The sequence below is a fragment of the Globicephala melas genome, chromosome 17, assembly GCF_963455315.2.
Source record: "Globicephala melas chromosome 17, mGloMel1.2, whole genome shotgun sequence".
In the NCBI taxonomy this organism is placed as follows: Eukaryota; Metazoa; Chordata; class Mammalia; order Artiodactyla; family Delphinidae; genus Globicephala; species Globicephala melas.
In genome coordinates this window covers 59,470,807-59,487,971 of record NC_083330.1, presented here as the reverse complement: position 1 = coordinate 59,487,971, position 17,165 = coordinate 59,470,807, and the positions used below count along the sequence as shown (strand labels likewise).

Sequence of the window (17,165 nt, the reverse complement as noted above, 5' to 3'; positions counted from 1 at the left end):
GGGCCCCATTTGCCTGGAGAAGAGTGTGGGCAGAGATGCCATTGGCTAGTGATAGTCCTTGGAGCCAGGTACCTCCGCCGGGAAGATAAAGTATGGACTTGGTGTCTGGAACAAGGGAAAAAGTCCAGTTATAAGAAGTTGAGACAAATAATTAAAAGGGCGAATGGCATCGGTCATGTGCTGAATCCCTGAATCTTGAATCCAAGCTGCTCAGGCCTTCTCTCTCAGAGGTAGACTGGTTCTAGAACCTCGGGTGGAATTAGACTTGCAAAGTGGGTGGTCATGTGTTTCACCATGGGGCTTTGAAGACCACGAGTAGAGGGGACTGACAAATTTATATAGTAGAGCATGCAAATTGCTTATTACTGGGTTGGTTGGTTAATAGGTATGTTTATGTGCAGAAGAACATACAGCCTCCCAATTAGCAAGAGGGCTTTTTAAAAAATAAAAGCTAGGAGAGGGAAAAAAAAAAAAGAAAAACGTGTTTAGGGAAAGTGGGTAGGTTTGAAGGAATGAGTCTCTCTGAAGATTGTTACAGGTAAAACTCCAAGTCTCCAATCCAGCCAGGGTGTTAGTGGCTAGAAATCATTATCATATGACCATTTGCTGTTTGGTGGAGTGTTTGGAATGAGCTAGTTAATCCCATTCCAATTCATAATGGGCAGGTAGCCAATTCATACAAAACACCTTGACAATCCATACTAATTGGTTTGTCTTCATGGAGCCCCAAGTTGAATTGCCCATGGAGATGGACATTTCCCTCAACCCAGCACCCCCCCATTTCAACTCTCCCTCCTCTCTCCTACCACCACCACCACACACACACACACACACACACACACACACACACACACACACACACACACGGCACTGGAATGATTTTGCTTTTACATAACATCATTTTGTCTACCCATTTTTCTGGGCTCTAAATTTCCCCAAGCTTTCTTTTTAAAAGAAGGAGTGGATTCGAGGTAAGGAAAGTAAACTGAATGCCCTTGGGACATTTTCAGGGTCATTTGTATTTTCAGAGTAGGCTTCATTGCCAAGGGTAGTAAGAAAAAAAGTTATCTGTGGACAAAACAAAAATGCAATTCATGTTTTGGAAGGCCAGGGAAACAAATTCCCAGACAAAGATTCATACAGCCTAGAAATAGTTTCAGAAAGATCTACCGACCCACAAAAACTTCTACCAGCCCACAGAATCATTTCCAAGAATGGCTAATCATGTACTATTGAGAAATACCCCCCAAAAAGGATAAAAATACGGGTGTATGCAACTTTGATAGCTGGGTTTTGAATAAATAATTACCCTTTACACCTGAAAGTTGGCTTTACCAAGCAAGCACTGACCACCTCTGGGCTCAGTTGATTTTCTGGGCATTTCTAAGGGGCAGTAAGATTGATAGCAGTCCCTCCATTTGGTCAGTGTTTTGTTCTGTCGGCTAGCTGGGCAAGCAGGGGCACCTGGTAGCAGTTATGTGAACCTCACCGGCTGTGTGACCTTGAGTAATCGCTTAACGTTCCTGGGCCTCAGTTTTTTAATCAACCATCCTTACCCTAGGCTCTCTGCTTAAATGAAAAGTATATTTTATATTTAAATAACGTGTTTTTAGCTTTCAGTTTTAAATTACTTAACTTTTGGTGCATTTGGGTTTTACATAAGGAAGGGAAACTTCCATGTAATGAAATCCAGTAATACCCCTTCCTTTATTAATGTGACATTGCCCACCCCCTCATCCCCCGCAAGGGAAGGTAAATTAAAGCGTATAACCCAGTGTAAACATTTGTCAGCCCAAATGCATTTATAGACATTCAGTGTGTGCAGACACCTGGTTATTTACATGATTTATACCATTAGTGCGTCATTTCTAGATAGGATGAATTTCGAATACGTGTTCCTCGTAAGCCTTGCTGTGAGTTTTGACAGTCAGAAGTAAATAATCGTACCTTTAATTATCTCTGTCTGTAGAATGTGGTAGATAGGGAACAATGGGTATGAAATACTCATCCTCCTAGGGTGCAAGAGGGATGAAAAAAGTTTTCCTAAAGTACAAGACAGAAGGAAGTCATTTCTGAGTAAGCCCATTAGATGTTTTTCTTGCTCGTAATCACAAAGCCTAGACACCACTGCAAGGAAAATGATCTGATAGGCTTCTGTTTACCACTGCTTGAGGATAGAGGGAGATTTGATTTGAGCCTCTTGGCCTCCATGAAAAGTCACATAAATAGGAAGTGAAATTTACAAGGGATTCCCACAGACTCCACAAAGGTTTGCATGGGGTGGACCAGCCCATCTCAGGCACTCGTGCTGGCTCTCAGATGTTCGTTTGGGCTTCTATCATGGTAATCCAGCTTCTATGCAGATGAATAATTAATGCTAGAGGCATGAAATCTGTAAAAGAAGCCCCAGCTTCTAGTCTTCTGAAAAGTCCTTGTCTCTGGAGAAGTGAGAGGAAAGTAGGGAATCTCTACAGACGGCCCTAAAGAAAACCTGCAAGGCTTGGCAACCCAGCTGTCCTCTGGGCTTTCTTATCACCCATGTGCATCAATTACTAGATAACGTCAGGGATACTTTTAATTTGGGGAGAAAGCAAAGCATGTAACCTGTTCCTTGGACTGAGAAAGAATGGAATTTAAAAAAAATTTTTCCTGGTTTTTGCGGTAGGGCTGAAACATGTTCTTAAGGATTTTTTGGGTTTTTTAAACATTTTGGTGGAACACATTTTTCAGCATTCCTCCTCTCCCTTTTGAGAAGATGGGTAGGTATGGAATCATCTTGCTATGAGGCCAGTGTAGTAAAATTCTCTGCAACTGGTTGCCTATGGAAGAGGTTGGAATAAATTGTTACAGACCCAGGCTGACTGGCCGCAGAAACTTTTTCCGCAACACCTATGACAACTTCATTCGGAAGATCGTACCCAGGTAGTAAAGGCTGGCAGTGATTTATGCTGTCTCAGGTTACGACTCCTTCTCTGCATGCATGAAATACTGCCGGGTTCTACGGGGCTTCTTAAAGAACTCCACTAGATCCACTTCTTTCATCCTTCTTCTTCAGCCTGCCTTACTGACATGTCTGAAGTGTGATTTGAGGGTCTGCGGGAGGAAGAAGCCAGAATCCGGAGCCATCTGGAGCCTGGGCGAGTAAGCACTGGGTGAACATCTGTTTGAAACTTTGTGGAGATATCTAGCGCCGCTGATTTACAGTCCTTTGGGGAGCCTGTGTACAGAACCCAGACTCGAGAGGAAGCTGGCATCTGGCAGGAGTCGGGGTACACAATTGTGCTTGATTATCAGGACATGATAAGTCTGTCTGGCCTTATATTCATTGCCAAATTGTAGATTTCTTATTGGGGCCACGTCAGTCCTCCCTGCCACCAAAACCAAAAAATCCCAAAAATACAAAAGGAAAAAAAAAGCCCAGTCTTATCATACTCACAGCAAAATATATGTAGTCATACAGAAATATCACAATAAAATGATGCTTCTGAGAATCATTAGAGTATAGAAGCTAAGAGTATGCACTTTGGAGTCAGGTGACTTGGGTTCCAATCTAGGCTTTGGCACAGAAGTAGCTGTGTGACTGTGGGCAAGTCACTTAACCTCTCTGTGCTTCTGTTTCCTCATCTCTAAAGAGGGGATGTTAGTGATAGTGCTTACTTTTTAGGGTTATTTTGAGAAGTAGATGGAGTTTATATATGTAAGGGATTTAAAATAGCACCTGGAAAATGAAGCACTATATAATTGTGTGTGTGTGTAGTATATGAGTATGATCACAACCGGGACCACCCGCTGCCCTGTCAGAAAAATGCCTTTGGTTGTGTCATTTACCTTCCTTCCTCTACCACCACTTGCCCCTCCACCCCACTCCGCCCCACCCCACCCAGACTGGCTTGGTTTCCCTTGTTCCTTGAGTGTGTCAGGAATGTTCCACATTGGAGCTCTGCACAAATGCATCCCCCTTCCAGAACTGTTCTTCCCACACCCCCTTTAGGAAGCTGCCTTCTCTTCAGCTCTCAGGCCATGTCCATGTTGCTTCTTCAGAGAGGGCTTCCCTGACCACCCAACCTTGACTCAGTTTTGACCTCCTACCCGTAGTCACTCTAATGCTCCCTGTTCTTTAGCCCCCGTCAGGGTTTATAGCATGACCATTTGCATTTCTTCAGGGTCTGTATCCCGCTGTAGATGATGAACTCCACGGAGCACATCTCATTTCTGAGTGAGTCACCATTGTAGACCCAGCAGCCTACCCAGTGCAGGGCCAGCACATGATAGGCACTCAGTAAATATTGCTCCAGAATAAGTGACTGGCCGACTGATGAGCTTCTTCAGATTATATCCGAGGTGCTGTGGGCAGTGCATTTCTTCTGAGCTGGCCAACTCCAACTCCCTTCCCCCCGCCCCGCATCTCACTAGTCACTACCCCTTTTGTTTATATTGTAATAAAAGTGAAAGAGGAGTCAGGCAAATAATCCAAGGGCTCTTTTAGAGATGAGATAGGGCCTCCTTTTCCCTCTTTGGTATCATTTTGACCATCTGGTTGGGAGCTAAGGAGGAGGAACTGGGACCTATTCTTCCTGATCAGGGGAGTTGAGTGGGGACACTTGGCATGTGGACGTGCCCCATCTACTGGTTGAATCGGGTGGCTACATCCTTAATGGGTGGTGATGCCCTGTGCAGTGAACACTTGCCTCCAGTCTCTTTAAAAGCAGCTGAGACTGGGGTTTCCACCACACGTTATTATCCTGCTGGCAAGAGCATTAACGGTAAAGCATGGTTTGCTTGTGGAGCACACATTTTGCATCTCTAGTGTCTACATTTGCATCAGAATCACACACATTCTGTTGTGTGGGTTTTGCAAGTTTGAAGGGAAGGGTTTCACACTTGTGTCCAAAGGTTAAAATCTGTAGTTTAACGTCAGTGTTCACTGTTTAGTTGTTCCTTGTGAATATTATATTGACCAGATTTGCAGCATGTAGAGAATACCTCCTCTGCGAGACAACTGGAGGAGGTGTGGGCACCGCACCCATTTTTCAGTCTGCCCTTAGGGATCGTGGGTTCTTAAGATAAAAGTTTCAGGGAGAAAATAGAATCTCCTTGTGGTCTCTCTCTCTCTCTCTCTCTCTCTCTCTCTCTCTCTCTCTCTCTCTCTCTCTCTCTCTCTCTCTCTCTCTCTCTCTCTCTCTCTCTCACACACACACACACACACACACACACACACACACACACACACACACACACACACAACTTGGGACTTACATTGCCTGTAAGGCTCAATAAGTAAATTGGGGAAGATGGAATTTGTCACTCTGCTTAAAGAAACATAATTATTTTTAAATGACAAATGGTCCCTTTGTCAATAAACGATTTATGTCTTAGCTTCCATGCCTGGATACCTTGTGTGAATTATAAATTCACTTGTAAGTAGATTTAGCAAAGGGTGCCCAGCAGGTCCCTGGGCTGAGCGCTAAGTGGGTAGCACTTCTTTCATTCTGCTGCTTTTCCGCTGCTATTGTGTTGGGGATGCAGATGTCTGAACATAAATTCAGGTGGGTATAGCTGTAAGGTGCTGCTTTACAAGGATTCATCTAGCATCTCCATCCAAAAGAATCTCCCCTCACCACCCCCTCCAGATTTCAACATCAGAAGTAGCGAGAAGAAGATGAAACCATCTTAATTCGATTTAAATTTTAAGGTCAATCACTCTCAATAACAGGGTTTTTTTCTTTAAAAAAAATGAAGTAGCTGCTAATTTATTATTCCACAGAGTTTCCACTCAGCCTCCCAAGGGGAAGGTCTTGAACAGGTAGCTGGGTTTTTTTTTGTGTGTGTGTGGTACGTGGGCCTCTCACCGTTGTGGCCTCTCCCATTGCGGGTCACAGGCTCCGGACGCGCAGGCTCAGCGGCCATGGCTCACGGGCCCAGCCCCTCCGCGGCATGTGGGATCCTCCCGGACCGGAGCACGAACCCGTGTCCCCTGAATTGGAAGGCGGACTCTCAACCACTGTGCCACCAGGGAAGCCCGGTAGCTGGGTTTTGTGCCTGTATGTTTGATTACTGAGTTATTTACAACTAGAGGATTTCCCAGTGACAAGTAAACTGGATGGACCTGCAGCTTAATTTGGCTTTTCTCCATTCAGGATGATTTCAGACAACTGAGCACATGTACCTAGCACCCTATCAGAACAGAAGTGAAAGGCAGACTATGAATGCATTAACTTATCTGGAATATAACAATCCGAAAAGTCTAGAAGTCAGCCATTCAAATGTCTGCATACATGTCAATTCCGTATGTTAAGGTCTAGTGGTACTTTATTTGAATTACCCATTGGAGTGAGCACCGAAAGGTCTTCAGTGCTCAATACTTTGAAAGATCTCATCTATGCCTCTTCTTAAGACATCAAGAGCTGCCACTACAAAATGCCAGTGAAGCCCGGCAGCTTCTCAGGTGCAGACAGACCATGTTTGGATTTTAATCGTCCTCCTCTGCTGGCTGTGTGGCTCTGGGCAAATTATTGGAACTCTTTCAGCTTCCGTGCTCAGTTGTGAAATGGGGATAATAGTATTAACCTCAGATTGTGACCCTGAGATGGTGAGACTGTATGTGAAGTACTTAGCACAGGGCTTAGCATACGAGTGTGCTAAAAACTGTGGCAGTTGTTATCACTATTGTTATTTCTACATGTGAAGGTACTATTTTATAAATATATTTTATGTTTTTTACTAAGAGCCTTTCCTTGGACTCTCACGTCAGCTTTCTTATTCTAGGAGAGACTATGATTTAAAGAATGGAAATGTGTTTTGTGATATTTAAATATATATACATATATAGATTTCCTCCAACTTTTTCTTCTAATTTATTTTCTGAGGAATTAGCAGCCTTCAAGATACAGGTGGCAGTGGTTTGCTCCGGTCTGGCCTCAATATACGATCTTCAGTTTGCTTTGTCGGAGGTTGTGGGCAAGCGCTGTAATCCCTAAATTAGCCTAAGAGGCAGATGGATGGAAACAGCGTCTTTGTTGGGTGAACCCAGTTGTGGCTTTTCTTTTGTTCCGGGCTCCAATCCAAACTAATGCCTTAATAACTGAAATTGCCTCGTTTGCCCCTCTCACCTTAAAAACTATTAAATTCAGCAGGAAGGACTCATCGTTGTGGCAGAGAGATGCCCTCTCAGGGTCTCTCCGGGCCAGTGGGTCCCGGGCCAGCACAGTGGTCGGCACCTGAGGACGGGCGGGAGCCAGAGCTCCTGGGTGCTCCTGAGCAGGTCGTCCCGACAGAAGCTCCAGCTTCCTTTCCTCTTGGGCCACTTCTACCGCATCCTAAGGCTGCCTCTTTCTGCAATTAAGTCATTTCATTCCTTTCTCTCAGGCTTTTCCTTCACCTTAGAGATGTTCAGTGTTAGGGCAAAACACAGGCATTCAAGCTGCTCATTGCGTTTAGGGAGTTGGGGAATTTGGCTTTTAATTACTGTGAAAATATGATCATTTAGGGATTCAGCACCATCTCTACTGAGCCTGTAGGATGTTGAGACAACAGGAAAAAGGGCTCATAAATAAGTCTAAAACAGGTGAGTTGGCAGGTCCTGGGGGTGGAGGGCAGAGCAGGTAAAATGAACTGGCAGGATCCTGAGTATCTTTGCTTAGCTCTAAGCAAGGTGTCAAGCCCCTTCTGCCGCAGCTTTCCTACCTGGCACGTGGGTTAAGGTCTGCTGCAGTCAGCTACTGCTCGGCGGGTATGTGGAATCTGGGATGCTAATAATACGATCAGCGTGCTCAACAGGAAGTGAGTATCTGTCCAGACATCCAGGCTTGAATACTCATTTTTTCCAGCCAGCAGCCCCAACCTGTGTTTTACGCACCATCCAATGGATTTCGTCTGTGTTGCACCTGTTGGAACAATTAGTTGTGCTGTGTGTACTTTGCTGTCTCAAAGGTATTTTCCGTTTCTTGATGGTCTTTGACAGTTTGTCATGAACACCGCTTGCAGTAATTCATCTCCACCCCGGTCCTGCTTGACGCATACTTATCCTTTAGGCCTCAGCTTAGTCCCCTTCTCCTGACTAGGTCAGATTCCTCTTCCGTGTGCTCCCATAGGACGATTAGTCTCTCCCTGGAACACTCACCACAGCTGTTGATTTTATTATGGTTAATTATTTAATATCAGTCTCCCAAAACAGACTGTCAATTCCATAAGGTAAAGAAACATCATCATCATCTTTATTAAAGTTATTATTCTTATTTTTGCTCACCAGTGAATTCCCCACTCCTGACAGTAGCATGCCTGGTACTTATAGGTTCACAATAAGTATTATTGTTAGATGGGTGGCTGGCTGGCTGGATGAGTACACAAGTGAATGAATGAAACGCCGGTGTCTCTGACAGGACTTCTCTCTTCCCTGTCCTATTCATGTGGCCTCAGGGACCCACACATGTAGTACAGGCTCCACTCAAGCTTCTAAGATAACTAAAAGGCATGATATAGTTCTTGGTGCCAAAGCCCCACAATGGACTGGGAAAGTGAAAATTATATAAATTCTTAGAAAGAGGGCTTAAGGTTTCTGTGTTCAAAAGTGGTCTTGTCTGGGATAAAATATAGCAAATGAACAGCAATTTTTTTTTTTTTTATGGCATGGAGGGCTACTAATTTCATCTTTCAATCTAGTTCCCTAAGTAAATAAGTAAGTACCTTCTTGCAGACCAGATATGTGTAGCATTGTATGTTCTTGCATTTTTCAGGGTATTTGCAAATATTTTATGAACAGCAATTTGTTTCTCACCTGTTCTACCTACTCCCTAGGACCTGGGAGTAATACTTTAAATGTGGGCTGACCTTGGGAAGGTCGTCCTTTCTGATTCTGAGCTGGATAAAAGATCCGGCTCAGAGATATACCAGGCATATCTCTGGTTAGAAGATCATAAATCAGTCCAGTAGATTCCATAGTGGTTCTCATGGTGCCCAAGACGGAGCTCACTGGCTAGTCCCCGGGACATCTCCGTGAAGCATTATAGAAAGGAGGCAGTGTGCATACGATAATATATAATAACTTGGGCCCTGCAGTCAGAATGCCCGAGTTCACATCCCACCTGCCTACTAATTAAGTAAGTTTAGATAAATTAGGTATAATCTTCAATTTCCTCTTCTATAAAGTAGGAGACATAATGTTACCTACTTCACAGGGTTGTTGGAAGAGCAAATGGCCAAACAGACGTAAAGTGCTTTGCAGAATGTCGGGCGTGCAATAAACCCAATAAATGTTAGCTGTAATTATTATCCCCATTTTTCTTGGTTGCAGGAGTTTCCATTGCAGTCCCAAGCCAGTCCCTATGAAGGCTTTTCCATCCTATCCCTTTCAGACTATTCTGGGACCCACATTTTCCCCTGCCTTTTCTGCCAGCACGCCTTTGGCTTAGGTTTTTACTAGGAGGACCGAAGTACGGTGTCCAGGAATGGAACCCGTTATACTGCATCCTGCCTTATATTACCTTAACCTGTAAAGGCCAACTCAAATTGCCTGAAAATCCACGCTGTGCAGTGAGTGAGCTGGGCGGTGCACACACTCTGTACACAGGCATTAAATAAAGTAAATAATGCTGACTGTGTGTGTGCACCCAGCCAGCTTGCCCAGCTTTCTTAAATCATTCAGGCACACTTAATCTAATGGAACGTGTTATGACTTCAACAGCTTCTGAATAAAAGTTGGAGGAAAGAAAAATCTGAAACGTGGCACCAACTAAAATCCCCATACAGTTATTTAAGGCAGCTGAAGCACTTCCACGGAAACTGGGCTCTGTTGGAGAAATAGCCACTCCTCTTACAGAATGAAACCTCACTGTTTTTTTTTTTTTTTTTTTCTTTTTTCTTTTTAAAAAATTTCCTTCTTTTATTTTTAGATTTTGGATGAGAATGGGACTCCACATCAATTTTTAGGCTATTTCTTCCTTGTTCTGCTTGCTCAGAACAGTCCTTTTTATCTTGCTTCTGCCCCTGGTGGTGTCATGTTGGGAGAGTCACTTGACTTCTCCTGGCTTTGCTTTCTTCATTTGGGTGTTTGTGCTGGCCGATCTTTGTGGTACCTTCCAGCTGTTAACATTCTTTTGATTTCATGATTTCTCTCCCTTATTATTACAGAAAGCACAAGTGTTGTGCCTTAAGCCTAAGATAGGAAAGTATTTATTGATCAAGGTGAAAATCCTCTACTTTCCACATTCCAGGGCTCTGAGTTTGGGCTCAGAGAGTTACAGTGGCTTTTAGGCAGTTTTTGTGTGAAGGGTGGTTTTGGATTTCTTTTCTGTTTTTCTGTAGACCTTATTTGGACGTCTGGCCATTTGATCTTGGTAGAGAATACTGTGTCTTGACACACACCAATGCCTTAACCCTTGGCATGTTTCGGAAGCCCACAGGCAGGGTCCTGAGGTTGCCTGAGTCACCATTAATGAACCAAACTGCCTGCCATGCTCCAGTGGTTGCCTTTTGGCACTTGGCAGGAAAATCCTTTTCATGTTAGTTTCAAGGTTGTCAGATATCATTATCCCCAAGTATTAAAAATTTCAAAGAAAGGAGGCACTGTGTTTGATTTATAGAATAATTATCTAGCTTTAGGTCTAACTTGGCTTTGGCAATGGTTTTGCAAGCACTCGAAAATTAAATCCATTTTTTATGGCACTACAAGGTATTATCTCACAGCAAATGATAATTAAACACCTGTGAAATCAATTAGCCCTTTAAGCAGGTAAAAAAAGTTTTCCAATTATGTTTTCGCACCTCAAAAACTTTTATAATTCCAAAACCAGCGCTCGTGGAGAGGTGTATGGTCAATCGGCGTTAGTGAGTCCACTCTCCATTAAGATCATCCCTAAATTTTGCTTTGACTTAATCCTGAGGAAGGCAGTTTGTGGTACCCTCTCCCTTCCAGAGCGGATGCAGTCACCTTTGGAGCTGACTCTTAGCAGCTATCTATCTGACACACAGCTGAGCTGTCAGCTCCTCTGCAAAGGAGGTTACCACTTTGTGTTTTGATGCCAAGTTTTACTTGACAGTTTATTTAAAAGCCAAGATTCCTTAATGGAAACCAAGCAACAAGACGTTCCATGTGACAGAATTGCTCTCTCTTTAAGGGCCCTGTAGCCAAGAGTTCTGAGCCATCTTCATTCCAAATTCATCACCTGAAAACAGAGTGGTTAATAGCTGAAAACTAACACAGTGGAAAACTGGGAATCATGGCAGGTCTTTCAGCCCCACAGGATCATGTGTGTTTCATCTCTGGCTTTGGTAACAAATTAGCTATTCCAGATGCTTCTTTTGGAAAATGATCTGCACATCTGAAGAATTGAATGGATTTGGGAGAGAGGACATAACAATTTGAGACTCAAAAAGAAGAAAAAGAAACAGTCCTTTGACATCCTCTACATTATGCCTCGTATGTACAAAGGCCATTCCAAAAATATGCTTGCTTAATCCTTATTGATACTCATATGTGCTTTAATTTGCGTAATACTCTCATCTATACTGTTTCATTACATCCTCAGTAGACTTCATTATTAGGTAGGCAAGACTAGTATGTTTGTCCCATTTTATATATAAGCATGGATTCAGAACCAGAGTATAACTTGCTTAAAATCAAACAGTGACAAAGTTAAGACCAGAACCTATATTTTCTAGGTGTTACTTTATGTAGGCTTCATCCTATCACTCTACATAAACATCTCTTAAAGACATTCCTTTTTTAAAAAAAAAAATTTCTAAAGACATTTTTAATGGGATCTTGCTTTCATAGCAGATGGCATTTGGAGAAGTTGATGAATCTTAATGTTAACCAGAGACATCAGGCTGATATTGCATAAAGCAAAGATGAGAGAGAACTTGTCTTATATCCTTTTAGAAACTTGTCCTACAGATTTACCCTTGTGAATGTGGCCGGCGTTTTTGGACACTTTATGACCTCACAGGCATTATTCGCTGAGGCATAAGGAGATCTGGCATTCATTCAACAACTATTTCTTAAAAAATGACTATGGTCCAAGCACAAGTCTAGCGGCTGGGGTCACAGCAGTGAATAGGAACAGTTGGCCAGAAAGACAAATACGTGCGTGAATTCAGACAGTGGTAAATCCTAGGACAGAGACGAAATGGGGAATTGGGACAGTGAGTGCTGGGAACACAGCAGCTGCTTCTCAAGGGGAACAGTGCTGAGCAGAGCTGGCTGGAGGAGAGGCAGAGGTGACTCAGTGTCACAGCCTCTTTCTCCCAGGGCACTGTTGTGGTTCTGCCAAAGGAAATGGCAGAATCTAGACTTACGGGCTTTCCCAACCTCCAGTGACCAGACCCCTCTGATGTGGTCAGTAAGCCATGTGTGGCATCAATTGCTCATCATAACAGATTTTGATGTCTCATGGAGGCACATACGCACCCGTACAATTATATACTCACATACCCAGGTGAGAGAGATGAAACTTTCCATAGACAACTAGCTTCATGCAGCTTGCATATTATGTTGGCGTCCTGTAAATTTTGAGGATGGGCCATCGCTGCCCATGCAAATTTCTGAGGTCTCATTTGCTTGTTCAGTGCAGAAGCCCCAGAGGTGAGCTGGCCCTGACTGGCCAAGTCAGAAGGTGGAGCCCAGGAATGGTAAAGGTGGGAAAGGAGACGGGAAATGAGGGTAGCTGAAACCAGCATCATTTCCTTAGCTGTGTGTAATTGGATTCTCGAGGTATTTTGTAATCACTTAAGTGCAAGGAGCAGATGAAGGGCTCCAGCACTGACCGAGAATGCAGGGTATGTGAGGTTCGCCACTGGACGGCCCCTACGCAGTGTCTACTCTGGTGACGAGAACAGCCCAGCAGGAATTCCAGACATCCTCCTAATCCCAGTGCTGACGGAGGCTGGCTGTGCAGGGAAGAACGTCTTGGCTCAAGAAGGGAAGGGGTCAGAACATTGGGGTGAGCCCAGTTTTCTTTGGGGAATGAGGAGTCTTCGCCTTTGCACCGATGCAGTGTTTATCATGGCAGAAGCCGGGAAGAGGTTCTCCAGTTTTATTTTCTTTGGCTCAGATGTGGAGGAAAGCCAGGAGACAGTTCAGTTTGAATAGCGCTGTGCATACATTTAACTTGATTTGCAAATAATGCTGTTTAGCAGGGCTGGTGAAACACACATTCCCCGCCCCCCCACCCTTCATCAGTGTGCAGAGAGGACAGAACTTTTAACAAGATGCCAGGCCTTTGGAAATAAAGACAGAGAAGGGATACAAAATGTACAAAAGGAAGACACTATATATAAAAGACACTCTTTTCCATTCTCTAAGTCAGTTGTGCTCAGCCTAAACACAGGAGTGAACATCATACTAGGAAGGACTGGCATAATCAAGAGTCAGACGTATTGTTATGAGCTAAGCAGAGGTGGTTGTAACGAAGGGCTCATGTCTCTTCTTTGTGTCTCTGTTGTTTCTACAGCCCCTCCCGCCCCCCTGCAAACCAGTGGATACTGAGTACTTTTCATCTATTTCATACCTATGTTTTGAGTGGCTCCTGCAGGCCAGGCCCTGGGGGTAGGTGTTGGTTCAACAGAAAGTAGGACCGTGGTCCTCCCTCCTGGAGCCCAGTGGAAGGGAAACAAGAAAATGGGCAACTGGATGCAGAGGGAGAAGTAGACAGGGAATCCTGGGTGCCATGTGAGCAGCAAGAGGGCCTCTGGGTGAGACTTAGGGATCGGGGAAGGTTTCCTCCGGGGTGGAAGGGAAGAAGGGTGTGTGGGGAAGTACCCTGTCCACAGGCTGCTCCCTGGGACTCGGCCTGTCCCCGAGGAGTCACCATTGAGGCTTGACACCCCACGCTTCTGGCCCCGCAGCCTCAGTCCACACTTCCTGGCCCCGCTGCGCTTGGCTGGCTTGTCTTCGTGGCGCAGAGCCTGGTGAAAGGTTAATGGTAAGATAATGACCTTGAGCTTCCCAGTTGCCCTTGGGTCTGTCCCAGACATTTAGCTCCCGCAGTCAGGACCTTGGTGTGCCTCTTGTGGACCCATTTAGCCATCTGAGGTCACAGCTGCTGCTGGCTCCTTAATTGTCACTCCCTTCCCTTTCCCCCCCTGTACCCAGAGAGCCCCTTATTTAGCACTTTCAGAAATGCTTTATTTCCAACCAGAGAATTTAGACCCACACGTCCTGGAATTGCATTTATCTCAGAGCACTTTGAAATTTGGTATTGCCGAGCAGAAAAGCCGGTGCTCCAAAATCTCGCCTCCTTCCGATAGCTTCCTGCGGTTCACGGCCCCTGGCACAATATATTCAAAATCTTTCATTTTCCCCTTTTGTGGGGAAGTTACTCCTTCCTTCGAGGCAGCTCTGGGAGACAACAGAGCCCTTCTTGTACAAGCCCCACGAAGTACAACTCTGCTACTCGACTTCATCACCTGTAAAATGGGGCCATTTCATGTGTGGTTGTAGAGAGAAAGGGCAGGAATGAACACGGATTGTTGCCCCACCCATGGGAAACATGTAATCAGTGGGGGGATGATTATTATAATTGTTATCATCAATGGCTGTCCTATTTTTGTCACTTGCTTTTACATATTAGCCATTGAGTTGCTATGTAATGGGCGGGAACCGACATGGTCTTCTCTATGGTGTACCTGGTACATGTTCAGTTCATTAATATGTGCAGGGGAGGGTTACCACCTGGTCCAGGTTTGCAGTTCTTAGCTGTCAGTGGATGTGTAGGGTAGAGATGGGGTGAGGGAGTTTAGACTTGATATGGGATTATGATCCAGTGTGTTCAGATGCAGGGTTTGATTCCAAGGATTCAGCCGACTCTTTCTTCTTCCCTGTGAAAAGCAGGTATAACCATATCCACCTCCTGGGGTGGCTGTGAGGCTTAAATGAGATAATGTGTGCGAAAGAGTCAGTACCTCCCCTGGGGCCTCCCGCCCCAGCCAGAGCCCACACACTCTTCCTCCCTCCCTTCCCGATGTTGAAATGGATTTTCAATGGGCATAAAAAGAAGATGGTCTTAAGTGGAAAGCCAGGAAGTGTGAAAGGGTGGACAGCTTGGGATCGGCAGGGTCATTCAGAGGAGCACCACAAAGAAATCATTTCCTAATCCTTGGCCTGACCGGCTTCAGAGGTTCGAGCAGCCGGCAGTGCTCAGGGCAGAGTGGCCTGTGTTAGGCATCTCACCATCTCCAAATAGCGAGGGCCTTCCCGCTGGGAGCTACTGAGTCCCTGAGGCTGCAGTCACTCTGGTCACCAGTGCCACACACTAGATAATCCATCTGCATTTCCCTGACTCCGGAACATAGAGTAGCTCATTCGTGGGCACAGACGCTGTATGAGCAGGTGGCGTGAAGAAACTGAGGCTCAGTGAATCCCGTGAATTCACAGAGACCACTGGGGCCTGTACTTTTCTGTGTAGACAACAAATAGAATGGTGGCCAATGGACCCATTTTCCAGCTAAAAGATTGGCTCCCACTCATGGTTTTCTCAGTTCAAATCTGTGCCTTGGGCCAGTTTCATTTTATTACATGCTATGGATTTTGGGGTTTTCTCAAAAATAATTGAACTTTTAAGCATCTAATCTGTGATAGTCCAAGAAAGGGCCTAAGGCAACATAGATATTAAATAACAGAGCACCATCTTGGACTGACCTCCTGGTGTGACATGGGGTGGAGTTTTGAGTAGGGGAGAAAGAGTCCTTTTAAATGGTAGCCTTTTGTTGTCAATGCTTGAAAGTAGGTGAAAGGTTTAGGACTTCACCGTGTAAGAAACATAACTTTCAGACACTCCATTTGTGTGGGCTGCCGAGGAGACGGTATCATGTAGGACAGAGCAAAGGCCCTTTAGAATCAGAAAGCCTGGAGCTGGAGCCCTGGTGGCTCCACAGCTGTGACCTACGTTGGCAAGGTTATCGGGCTGTGCGAACTTCATATCTGCCTGTGAAGTTGGCTTATATCAAGTCCTCAGCGTTCCTTTGGTGACATGTCACTCTTCTGCTTGAGCCCTTCAGGGACTCACGACCACATGCACAGGGTCATGTCTGAGGTCCAGGAGATCCTCCTGGGGGGACCCTGCCTGTACCAGCAGCCTCATCTCTCCTCCCCGTCTGGTGCACCCCAGCCTCTGGGCAGTGTGTCTCACCTTGGTGTCTCTGTTCCTGCTCTGCTACCTCTACCCCCAGAGACGCCTGTCGCCTCCTCTCAGCTCTTTGCCGGACTGACTCTTGCTCTTCCTTTAATATTAGCTCAGAATCTCCCGTCCTCCAAGAGGCATCCCTGCTTCTCACGTTCCCCACCGAAGCCAAGCTGTGCCTCCTTTTTTCTCTTCTCTACATAACTCCCAGCCCTTGCCTCCATCCTCCCATTTCCCTCAACGAATGACGATCCTTTGATAACACATCTGCCTTCTCCCTGGACCATCAGTTCCTTGAACAGTATTTGACACGTGGTACTAGGCATTACTAGGCATTAGGCATTCAACTAATGTTTGTTGAATGAATGAAAGAAAGCACAGAGGAGGTGCCAAGGAAGCTATTTTATTTCCCTTATCCCAGAGCACTTTGTGCAGCTACAACAGTCAGAAGTTGTTTTTGCGTTCTTTGTTTTTTTTTTTCAGGGATGTGATTCTAACCTGGGGGTAAGCAAAGAAGATTGAGTACTTATGAGGATGGGAGCTGAGAGGGAGCATATCAGCTGTAGATGTTCACTTTGTAAATCAATACGTGAGACACACTGTAGCGGCATCAGGGGGACACTAGAATTGTGTGGCTACAGGGAGGAGGGCCTGGCTCACGTCTTCTCTATCCTCTTTGATTAGCAGAAAGCAGGCTCACGTGGAACTGAGCCTACCAGGGAATTGTGGGAAGCACAGCTGGACCTGTGGGCACACTGCACCAGCATCATTCGTGGCTATGGAGCGTTTGATAATAAGGCAAAATCCTTTCAATTAGAAACTGCTGTTGTGGTTCACAGCTTCTGTTTTCATTTTATTTTCAAGGGTCTGCTCTACACGGCTCCCTGGCTCTGTCTCGGGAATCCGTTCCTCTTCCGTTTGTTTGTTACGTTTTTGAAATGTTTGTATTCCTCTTGAACCGCTGTAGTTTATACAAAAATTTACGATCACGCAGTGCCTTGCGGTTTCTGCTGTACGCACGCGATCTCATTTAATCTTCACATCTTTGAGGCC

The 17,165-nt window shown here is 45.0% G+C and overlaps 1 protein-coding gene across 1 annotated transcript in view; it reads left to right on the top strand.

The window, feature by feature from the left end:
• The window catches only part of EXT1 (exostosin glycosyltransferase 1), a 292,312-nt gene that overhangs the window by 225,448 nt on the left and 49,699 nt on the right, over nucleotides 1-17,165 (top strand). The window lies entirely within an intron of this gene.